The following is an 11,876-nucleotide window of genomic DNA, read 5'->3' on the forward strand; positions in this document are numbered from 1 at the left end:
CTGAATTACGAAAAATACAAATTTTAATATCGCAACTAAACTAACTACAGCTTTTAAGGCAGCTTCAGGGGGCAAAACAAAAAAGTTTTAATATCGTTTGTGTTGGCCGTAGCTTCGATATATTTTATACTTACTTGACTTTTTCTGTAAAACTTATAATAACAGCAATTAAAATATCTTCGTTCACGCTGGATCCCAATTCCAATCAAGCATGTGTTTACATTTTAAATAGAAAACTTTGGAAACACATAAATGTATGTGTATATATGTATATATGTACAGGCCGGCTGTCTTGGCATGGGAAAGTAATGGAACTTTGGCTGCCGGCATGTCCACGTGATTAGAAAGTTTTTCCATCCAGGTGGCTGCAAGTGTGTGCCTGTGTTGCATGGTGTTTTTCTTCTTCGCATGCACTTAATAACTTTTACATAATTTTGTATATTGTATGGAAAATGTTCTTGCCAAGAAGGGCTTTTCTTGCCCAACATCCTTTTGATGGTTGATGGTTCGCAGTCCTTCAATCAGGCATGTGTTTGGCTTTCGATTGGAAAAAAGGTTGTAAATGATGGGGTGAGAAGATGAACCAATGGCATAGCATAAAATGGACACATAGTAAAACTACCATCTGATTAAATAGTTGATTGATAGATAGCCGTTGATGGCTGAAGTTTTTTGCTGAAACTTGAGTAGTAAATGGAAAAAAGGGAAAATCAAAAATGCATTTGCTATTTGCCAATTAAACTGCCATATGAAACGAAAAATATTTGCAATTTAATAGGTTTGTACGTGCATTTCCCATATCAAATTCACCCGTGCTGCACCCAGAGTCATTAATTAAATTGCAGTTGCATCACTAAATAATTCGATTCTGCAGAAAGAGTGAAACTTCTGGTACTCAAAAGTAATAACTTATAATTTGCTGCTGGCTGCCCTTCATCTTGGTTGTCTTTTGACTTTGCCGTCTTAGAGTTTCCCAGGGTTTTCTGGGCGGAGGAAAAGCCATGGCAACCGCAACCTTTCAGGCGAAAAGTCCAAGTTCCAAAAGCACAAGCACAAGCACCAGCAAAAGCAAAAGCAAAAGAGTGTTTATAGTTTATTGTTGATTGAACACTAATTAAGTTTCCCAGAGCGAAAGTTTTGGCCTGGCCAGCATCTCCATCAAAGCCGATGGACAGACGCTTGATTGGTTTTGTTACGCACTCCCCGGCTCAAAAGTCCGGAGTCCACAGTCCGGAGTCCATAGTACGGAGTCCGAAGGTCCAGAGACCGCTCTAAGATGCCAGCCTCATAATGACGGACCGAGAAGTGTGCAAAAGTTTTGCCTGAAAAGAACTTCTTGCTGTGCATTTAATAGCAATAATAATTTGTAGTTTGTCTATTACACAATCTATGGATGTTGCTATCGGGTTTTGGTTGGTCCGAGAAAAACTTTCTAATTTCCATGCGCCAAAACATTCACTTTACTTTGCTTCACAACTTTTCATCATCTTTTTGAGTGCGTCTGTGTGTTTTTGATCAATTTATGTATTTTCTGTTGCGCACTTTGTGGCGTATCGTTTGTTTCCTTAAATTGTCCAGTTCTTTTGAAACTTCTTTAAGGCATTTTCTCCAACTGCATTCCTGCAATTATTTTAGAAAAGGCAATTTAATTGCTATGCCAATATATTCCTGTTTGCTCTCAATCGAGTAGTTTACCTTTCGGAATTGAAAATCGTTGTCGAGACAAATTGAAGTGCATTATCCGATACAGGTAGTAATAGATTCGTACTCTACTAAAAACAATCCTATTGATTTCAGTGAAGCGATCTTTTATATCGATGGATAAGAACACATACAATTAGTTCATATGTTTCAGATCTGCTGGTTATTATTTCCTAAAAAACAAATTAAATTTGATATTTGTTAATAAAAATACCTACAAGTAACCTAGTATTTCAATTTGCTTCTTAAATAGAGTTGTTACAATAAATTTTTATAATTTCCAAATGGTGTCAATAGTGTTGATTTATTTAAATTTAACAATTTTTGTACGAAAAACTGATTAGTCTTGTATTTTTGGGACTTTAATATTTACTCCCTGTCCAGACTTTAGAAACCATTCGCGAAAAATGCCCGTTAAACGCAAAACACATAAAACTCGCAGTTTTTGTGACTTCCACTTGGTGTGCCTGGCCAAATCTAAAGCTTACCCCCAAAAAAGAGGGCACAGCCAAAAAAGAGGGCACAACCCCACCACCTCTGCCTTGTCACTTGCCCAACCCTTTGGCACTTGAATGGGGAAAAAAATGTTCTAAAAATTTGTTGGCTTGTTGCTTTTGTTGGCCATTTTATGCGGCGCAATTTTTTTAAGCTAGAAAGAGAGTCAAAAAAGTTTTTTTGCTTTTTTGTTTTGGCCCAACGCCTTTTGGTAAATTAATGCGAAAATTTTTCGTGAAATGCGAAAATTTCGCGTTTTATTTTTTGCCGCTGACGTGTGTGTGAGTCTGCAAGTTGGCGACTGGTCAGCGTTGTTTGTTTGAGTCTGCCGGTGCCGGTGCCGGTGCCCCTTTCCATATCCCTCTTGTCCACCTGTCTATGCCCGCTTGATTGATGGTTATTATGCGCACTTGTACAGCCGGGGACTACTTCAGAGCCCCCTGCCAGGACTCTTACCTTGGTTAGCCTTTAATTTTGGGGACCAGAGAGAGTCTAGGGTGTAGGATGTCGAGTGCGGACCGTGGCCATCATCAATGCCAACACCCCGTCGCTGGTTTTTTATTGTACGCGCACATATCAAATAATTGGGGAAAAATGTATTAGGAGGCATCGCCATACCCCATGGGGTTAGAAATGGGCGGAGTACCGCTTGATTAAAATACCTGCCGGCTATTTGCATTAATTTTCGTACATTTTTCCTCGCCGGGTGTCTTAATTCTGACATTTAATGCCTGAGCCGAGCAACTTCATTAGCAGCCGCAAACTCAGCAACCTCAAGACCAAAATCGACGAGTTGATCAACTATTGAGCAAAGCGTCTTGCATTTAATTCTGCTCTTCAATTACAGGAAGAGGGTTTGGTGAGTGAGTGGCTGAGTACAATGTCGAAAGAGGCATTTACTAAAGCGAAATGGTTATGTACTAAAACGATAGGTGGATGGCTCAAATCGGAGCCAGAAGGAAGCGACTGTAGTTACAGATTGCGGGCACAGGGGCGTCTCAAGAAAGGGGCAGGATGATAAACGTTTAAAATTGTAAGAGCCCAATGTATGCATATTTAAGCAGTATTTTTTAGAAAATAGCTATTACTCTTTAAGCAATTTCTGGAACTGCCCTTTGGCTACATTTTTGTACAAACACATATCAAAGGAACAACTGACTAACATAGTTTTGTCTATCTATATAAAGTTTAAAAAATTAATGCATTAAAAAAACTTTTATTCTAATAAATGCATATAAGATAAGATTTAATAGCCATGAAAAACATATTTATAAATAGTGTTTTCTAAATGCAAAATCTTTCTGCTTGGTATAGAAAATAAGTCAACATATTTGTAATCGTCCTGAGCTAAATTTAATACCCCATTCAAGCACCAGACCTTTTTCTTTCACTATATTTTCTTTTTTGTATAAATGGTGTTTTTTAGTTAATTTATTGATTTCTGAATAAACGGACTATAAGAAAAAAGCCCAGCAAATCTTTTTGATTTTTAATACAAATCAGTCAGTTTCTGTTTATCGCTGTAGGCTATATTCAAGACCCCTTTGGGACAACGCCTCTGTGTTTATCTATGCCTATGTGTAGTTTACTTTCCCGTTCTGCACAAAAACCAATTGCTGTCTGCGCTCCTTCCTTACTGCCCCCCTCCCCTATTCAAACCTCCGGTCTAAGTGTGTGTGTGTGTATTTGTCTCTACATCAGTTGGTGCCTAAAAAAAACTTCAACAGGACTAACACACACACACACACACTGGCCATTAGGAACAGTCAACAGCACGCAGCCATCACTGAAATACAGAAATACCCCTGCCGCCATTTTCGCTTATCTGCCGCCTTCTATGTAGACACTAAAAATTTTTCATTTCCAGGCGGCAAAGCCGAAAAAAAACGTGAAAAACCCAATTTTTTTTTGCTGTGCAGCAAACATTTTCGCGTATTTCTAAAAACAATTTCTACGCGCAGCCCCCACCGAAATGATGAAATGCGTGCAAACTACACAACTACGAGTGCAGTTTTCAGTTGCACCCACACACATATATGCAGGGAGGGGTAAATAAAAAATGGCCCCCTCGTTTTTCTGTGATCGCAAGGGTGAGTGTGTGTGTGTGTGAGCCCCCCTTATGTATCCTAGGCTCCGCCCTACGTTCAACTGCGTTTCAGGGGCGTGGGTTTCGAGGGGGGAGTGGGTTAAAGGGTGGCTGGGCCTTCAGTGGGTGGCTGGGGAAAAAAACTACCGGCAGGCCCACGTTTTGGCTTTTGGGATTGGTATTTTGGTTTCGGTTTGGGGGTTGCAACTAGCGGCACTCTGCTGCAGTTGCAGTCGCTGTCGCCGTCACAGTTGACGTCGCAGTCGCCGCCTCTGCCGCAGTCAACGTCGGCTGATGTTGTTGTTGTTTATCACCCATTGAAGCCTACTTTTTGGCGTCTCCTATGTGCGTGCTGCTTTTTATTTTTCGCATTTTTTTAGGCCCTGCCAACCGCACGCTTAGTTTGCAATTAAAACGAAAGATGCTCGCCATTTGTTGCCGCTCTCTGTCTCTTTCTTCATATGCCCATCTCTTTCCCCAGTTTGTATTTCCTATGTGCCTTGTTGTTGCTGCTGTTGCTGCTTATTTATGTACTCGCTTGGCGGAAAACACAGAAAAAAGATGAGGAGAATTCAAAGCAGAATTTTCTTTTAATGAAAAACGTTCGTCTTGCTTGCCTTACACACATATCTGTTATGTTTGTGTGCCGTTGTCGTTGTCTGTGGTTTCCACCAGTGGACAAAAAAAAAAAAAAAAAACGGGGAACCACCAGGCAAATGACAGTTTTGCATTGTGGTTTCGCATGAAATTTTTTTTTAGAATGGGGCATTAGTCTGCAGCTAAATATATTTTACAGGATCCGCAGCAATTTCAAGCGATGCGCTTCTATCTTAAATGTAAGCTAGTTTACCTAGAAATAATTTTTAGTTTAAGGCAATTTAACTAATCTGTTCATAGTAAGATAGAAAGATAGATTTTTTACTGTTTATTTTTATATGATTTTGGTCACAATGTTTTAAGTAGGCTCCGAGATAAATGTATTCATATTCAATCTACCATAACTATCCAATTCTTCTTTCAATGTTTGTGTGTGTTGCCATTTATATTCAATATCATTTAACGGAATATATTTTAAAACATGCATATTTTTGTTGAATTAAGAGCCGAGACTTGCCTAAAAACCCTTTTCTGTACCTCCACTTTCTATGACTATGGCAAGTACAAATTGGGAGATTTAAAGGCAAAGAACAAATAAAAAAGGAAATTAATCTTTGCAGAATCCTGAACAAGTTTTCCAAAGAGATTATTGGCTTATGAGTATTGACCTTCTACAAAACCAAAACCAAAAAGAATATTTTGCTTCTGTATTTTGTGGGAGGTAAGAAAATGCCAATTACATTATTTTAAAAACCTAAGTTAAATTTATTGAGCAGTAAAATTGTTTTTAATTTGGTTTAACCTAAACTAAATTTTAATTAAATTGTGCGCCTATTATTTCATTTTAAAAATGCTTGTACTTTTTTGGAGAAGAAAAGAAAATATAATCTTTGAATGAATCTTAGCTTACGCTTAGTGAAATATTTATTTAATGCAATTGAAGACACCTTCAAATGGTTAATAGTTTGAGCCAAATTAGTTCTTCATGAAATATCCAATTTAAAATTTACTTATAGAATTAATTCATAAGATGCCAGTTGGAGTGCGACATTATTAATCATTCCCTTTGAATGGCACCAGCTTTTGGTGTATTGTCAGCTGGAGCTTACCACTCATTCAACTGCAACTGCAGCAACAACTGCAACTGCATTCGCATCATATATGCTCTCAGTGGGCGGCAAAGTCCCTGCCCCCAGTATTTTACCCTTGATTGCTGCTGCATTTCGCTGGACTTTGTGTGCAGTTCGGGTTGAGTGGATGCAACGCTTGCAACATGTGGCACACGCACTATGGACCGGCTTTGTGAACATATGGTCGGAGGCCTGTTTTTGGGAGCTCTGCCGCCATTCATGGCCGGCTTTGGTATATATGTGCATATAGATATTTATTTAACACATTTTATACACATGCAGTGAGGGTTTTTTTTTTCCGTTTGCCTCTCTTCACTACCGATTCTTTTTGGTTTGTTTCTGTTCATCTTTGTTTGAACGCTCTTCGCACTGGGGTTCAAGGTCGCTTAACGGCGGCAACAACAAAAAAGTCCGTCGAGTCGAGGGGTTTTTATATGTGTGCGGAGCATATACATATATATATCTATATGGCCATATATATATGTGGATCAATGTCTGATTTATTGCAGCTCGTGCCATTGCACTTGATTGTGTCCCAAATACCAAATACGTACAAAAACAAACCCCACAAAGGATATAGAGCGTATAGAAGCCAAAACAGCGAATGCAAAGAATTGGAAAGGGGTTAGGGGGTGAAAAAAGTGCAGGAAAATCAACTGAATGCATTCAATGCACAATGCAGTTGAAATATTTGCTCTCATGACCCTGATCGCGGTCGAAATATATGGTCCTTTCGCTTTTGCAGTTCTTTTCTATCTTTCCTTTCTGCATTTTTTATTAATTTTTATTTGACCTTAAATTGTCGAAAATACGTTTTTAGGCTTGATAAAACAATTGCTGAGGCCACCGTTGCGTATGTGAAATGTCCCATTTATGGGTATAAAATTTCAACAACGCCATGAACTTAATTATAAGCAATTTTTATAATGTAGCTGACAACCCGATGTTTTTATACAGTGAATTTAAAGATCTTAAGAAAATAATATGTACAAAAAACAAAATATCTTTAATGTCAGACAGAAAAGCGAACTGCAAAATTGTTGTGTGGTCGGATGAAGAATAAAATATTAAAAAAGATTTCGCACTTTATCTTTCTGCAGTCCTTTAAGAGCTTGTGAAATATTATGCGTAATGCAATTTATTTTATTATTTTTGGTATCATGACTATTACGACTTTAAAGTTAAATGTTTAAAACATAAAATAAATTTAATTTTAGACTTAATTTTTTGAACATCCGATTCCAAATTAAAATTTAAGTAAACATAAATTATGCTTTATTAGATCATAGCTCAGTTTATCTGATAGACAAGACCGAAAACCTCACACAGAAGCCAATACCTACGGACAAACATGTCTCAGAGTGCCGTGTATCGCGATTTGTGGGCGTTAGAGTGGGCGAGGCTTCGTTTTGAAATAAACTTGCGCTGATCTTGACGTTCAAACAGACAAAAGTGGCTAGATAGACTCGGATATTTATCCTGATCAGGAATATATATACTTTACATACCCTTTTACTCTAAGAGTAATAATATAATTACTTTGTGTTTAATAATATAATTATAAAATTATGTATTTTGTCGTCTTAAGCGAATCAAGATACTAAGGATTGATTAGATAAAGATTGATTCCCCAAAAGCTCTTCTTATTTGAGCACACAATCTTGACTGTTGTCTCATATCTTAATTCATCGAAAATATTTTGCTACTGAATTACAAAGCAAATAGATCATAACTCATGAGCTCGCGCTTTAATTTACAAAGTTGGGTTCTCATTTTCTGGCTGATGGCCTGGCGAAAAAGTCCGGAGAAACCGCAACCTTTGCATGGTGGTCAGTTGCAGCTCACTGACCGGATCCAATCCCAATCCCCTGACCAATACCAAACCAAACCAAACCGAACCGAACCAAGCCAAACCAAATCCCAATCCCAATACCAGGAACACCAACCTCAGCCTGAAATCCACGAGCCCGTTTTCTCTACATTTTCGCCGCCAGCTTCGAAATGCCAGGCGATTGTTCAATTGTTTTGCTAACTTTGCGTTGTTGTTGTTGTTGCTGGCGTTGTTGGTTGCTGTTTGCCCCCTGAACGCTTTCCATTTGACTTTGTTTTTTGGCGCAGACACGCGGTTTTTTCGGTGGAGCTGGGGTTAAAAAGGAGCTGGGGGTTGGTCTGCATGAGGCGCAGCAATTGTAGAATTTTTCTTTCGCTTTGTACACATATTTGTGTTATATTTGCATTGGTTTTATTTTCTGTCTCTGATATCAAGCGGCAATCGGTTCTTCCACCCCACCACCTATCAATTCTTCATTCTGTTTTTCTGTTCTGTGTTTCATTTTTACTATTTCTGTCAGTCTACATCCGACATTGGGAGGTTTTTTGGGGCTGGGGCGGGCGGTAGATCCTCCTCCTCGACGGTGGGTTTAACATTTGAAATGGTCATCGACGCGCATTTTAAATGATCTATGTGTGTGCCAGTGTGTGCCAGTGCGGCTCTTAATGGGCGCTGCCGGGCGTGGCGTTTGGCTCTGTTTTTCTGGCATCGCCCATTTTTATTATCTGGCAGCTGGAAGAAAAACGAAGGCAACGAAAATTTGTGGTGCGAAAAGGAAAAATTCAGCCTGCGATAATTAATTGTGGCTCACACCCAGCTCGCATCCTTGGGGCAGGACATAATCAGGCTTCGTGTGTGTTCGCCGCCCGTTCGTCGTTCGTTTTTGTTTTGTTGTCGTGCGCCGACGTCGTCGTCGTTGCCGTCGTCCTGCGATTGGCTTAGAAAATTGCGAATAGGCTTGGTCCTGGCCATGCTTTCTCTTTGGCCGTCTCCTTCTCCCCTGCCCCTGAAAATAATCAGTTAACAGACGGAAGACGCGGAAAAAATGCGGAAAATTCGTTTCTATTTTTCGTCACATTTCCTTTGAAGCTAACGTATTTTGTAAATTATCACTTGGGTCAAGACAAGCCTTCTTAAAGGAGAAAGAGAGGCAAAAATATCTTGCCTGTTGCTAAGAGAGAGCTTAAGAGAGGCATCGAAGGGAGCAGGCGTGTGGCTTACATGGCGTATGCTTGATGTGCGCTTAGAAACGAACGGTAACCTGGCGTATACTTGATGGGATTCAGCTACTTGATGAGTTAATGATATTTAGGATTTTGCTATTCAAAAATAATACTTGGCGTATACTTGATGTGCTCCAAGAGCTTAAATCAAGGGGGAATATTACGTATTCGTAGGCCAATTATGTAGGTAATTGAAATTTGAAGATATCCTGTAAATTATGTTATTAGAGTAGGCTAACCAAGACGATTCAATATTTCCGTTGAAATTGTAGAATCTCTTCAAGCCATGCCCGATACACTTAGTCCAGCATTTCACCACATATCAACCTTGAAAACTAATTCGTCCTGCCCAACCATCAAGCATAAAATGTATGCACTCAAAGCTTAAAGTTTTCCTGCTCAATTTTTGCGCTCAAAGAAGTGCAGCCGTTTTGAGCGCATCTCCCCTGTTCGGAAAAGTCAAGAAAACTACCCCCGAACTCGGGGAAAACACATTTCTCCTGCTCTGCCGCCGCGCAGCTGCTGCTGCCAACTTTCTCCTGTCGGCAGCGACGCATTAGTTTGCAGCGACGTCGCTAAACTCAAGCAGCGCCTGTCATTGTCAGCGGTTGTTGTTGCCTACTTATGTTTTCCTCGTCTCGTTTTTTGCGTTATTTATTTTTGCGCGCTTTTCCACGAAATTTTGTGATTGGTCGCGACGCCGACGAGGATGCTGAGGAAAACGATGACGATGACGACAACGACAACGACGACGCGGAAAATGTTCCCTCACTATACATATACATGCACGTATATGTATAAATGTATATGCTCATTTTTTCCGCGAGTCGCGAGCCGGAACGCTGGCACTGTCTCTGTTCAGCGTTTTCGGGGGATGGCGCCGACGCTGGCGCATTTCTTATTATGATTAAAAGGATAAGCGGCCGAAGTCACCGGAGGAGCAGCATCCTTATCCTTTGGTCGGCCAAGCTACAGGGAAAGAAAACTAAGTGCCAACGAACTGAAACTTCATGAGAACTTAAGATGATTTCGAAAAGAAAACCTAAATAAAAAGCCTTCAGGAAAGGAAAGCTAACTTTTCAATGAACTGTACAAAATGTAAACTATACTTTTAAAAATAATTATGTTTTGAAAATATAATTTACTCCGTCACCTTTTTTTTTTTTGTAAATACTACCCTAAAGCACGAATGTTGTTTTTGATTAATTTAATGTTGGAAATAAAATTTTTTAACTTGGTTTGTACAAAACTTTTCCCTTCTGTGTAGCATTTTTTACATTTTTTGTCAAAAGATTAACTGAAGATTAATTGGATTTTCGTCTTTCTTGGTATTTAGTGCTTCTGTTTGTTTTAGAAGTAACTTTGGACTTCTGCCTTTCACGGCCAAATATCGAATCGACACACACTCACTCCACCCGAAGGATGCCGAGCTTTGACCCAAAACCTAGCCAATAAAGACATTTTTGACATCATCCTGCCACATCCAGTGGCAGAGTTCCTTTGCCCCACTTCGCCGGCCACATCCTGTCTAGCAAACATTTTGTCTGCGCGTCGTCTTGCGTCCTTGAAAAAGAACACTCAGCCAGCTGGGAGACCGGAGACCATAGATGCCGAAAGGAGCAGCGAGGAGCTGGAAGGACTCCAACCAAAGGAGAGCAACAGGAAAACGTTTTATTTTTTTTTGTTTTTCGTTTTTGTTTCTGTTTTTCGTTGTGTGACACTTTGGCAATTCGCTCCAGAAGTTGGCAAAAACGGGTGGTTCTAAGCTTTTGCCGCACAGACACTTCCTTTGAACCGCAAGCGTTTTCTTTTCGCTCACAGTTATGCATATTTGTAGCTTCATTTGTTCGTTTGTCTATCGTTAAGCAATAGGGGGCATGAGATGCTTTTAAAGTCAAGAGTTTTCTCTACGTTATTCATCTATTGTTTAAGAACCTATATTAAAGCTTCATCTAAATAAAATAAGGTTTTCTTAAAAATTAAATATCAATTTGGCAAAAGTAAAAAAATTACCTTATGCTTTTACTTTTATTTGTTACTGTGCATCAAGTGAAAATAATGATTTTGTTTCTTAAATTTTCAAGTTAAAACCCTATAACAGTTCAGATATTCTTTGTTGTCCGTAAAAACTGGTTTAAACTTTATTTAAATATGTGCTTAATTAAAACTTTTTGTGATAAAACAACGTAGCCTGACGTAAAATAATGCAATTTATTATCTGCGGCTAAATCCATTAACCTGCAACAATAATCAAAGAGACAGCGTTGAAAAAATTGACTCAGTTGTCCTTTGTTTTTTGATTTGTCACAGCATTGTTGTGCGGCCGAGAATCGTTTTGCATTTAATTTGCTTGTGAAAACCCGAGTTCGCTTTTAAGCCAAATATGATGAAACAATTTGATTACCGACTGGCAGAGCGGGAAAAGGAGCGAGCGATGCCATGACTCCGGAAACGGAAGTGCCGCTGTCACATATTGACGTGGCGACAAATGCGACGCCATTCAACTTTGAGATTGTAGCAAAAGTTGCCCTTTTCCCCCAGGCCCTCCTCCCCGATCCTGATGCTGATCCCTCGCCGGCTGCCTCTCGGCAATGCAATTAAACTATTTCCGTGTTGCCAGTCGCTGTCGCAGAGTCAATAAAAATTAAAATAAAAATCTATATAAATAAATAACAATGGCGACGGGGCTCTCGAAAAAAAAATGGGCCATGGGCGACTTATTGGCTCCGCGCCGCTTGAATCAGCCAGGTTATTAGCAAATTGGGCGCCGAATATCTATGGTGTTGGTGTTATCTCGCACCTATCCGTTGAAG

This window comes from Drosophila gunungcola, assembly GCF_025200985.1.
Source record: "Drosophila gunungcola strain Sukarami chromosome 2R unlocalized genomic scaffold, Dgunungcola_SK_2 000030F, whole genome shotgun sequence".
Classification (NCBI taxonomy): domain Eukaryota; kingdom Metazoa; phylum Arthropoda; class Insecta; order Diptera; family Drosophilidae; genus Drosophila; species Drosophila gunungcola.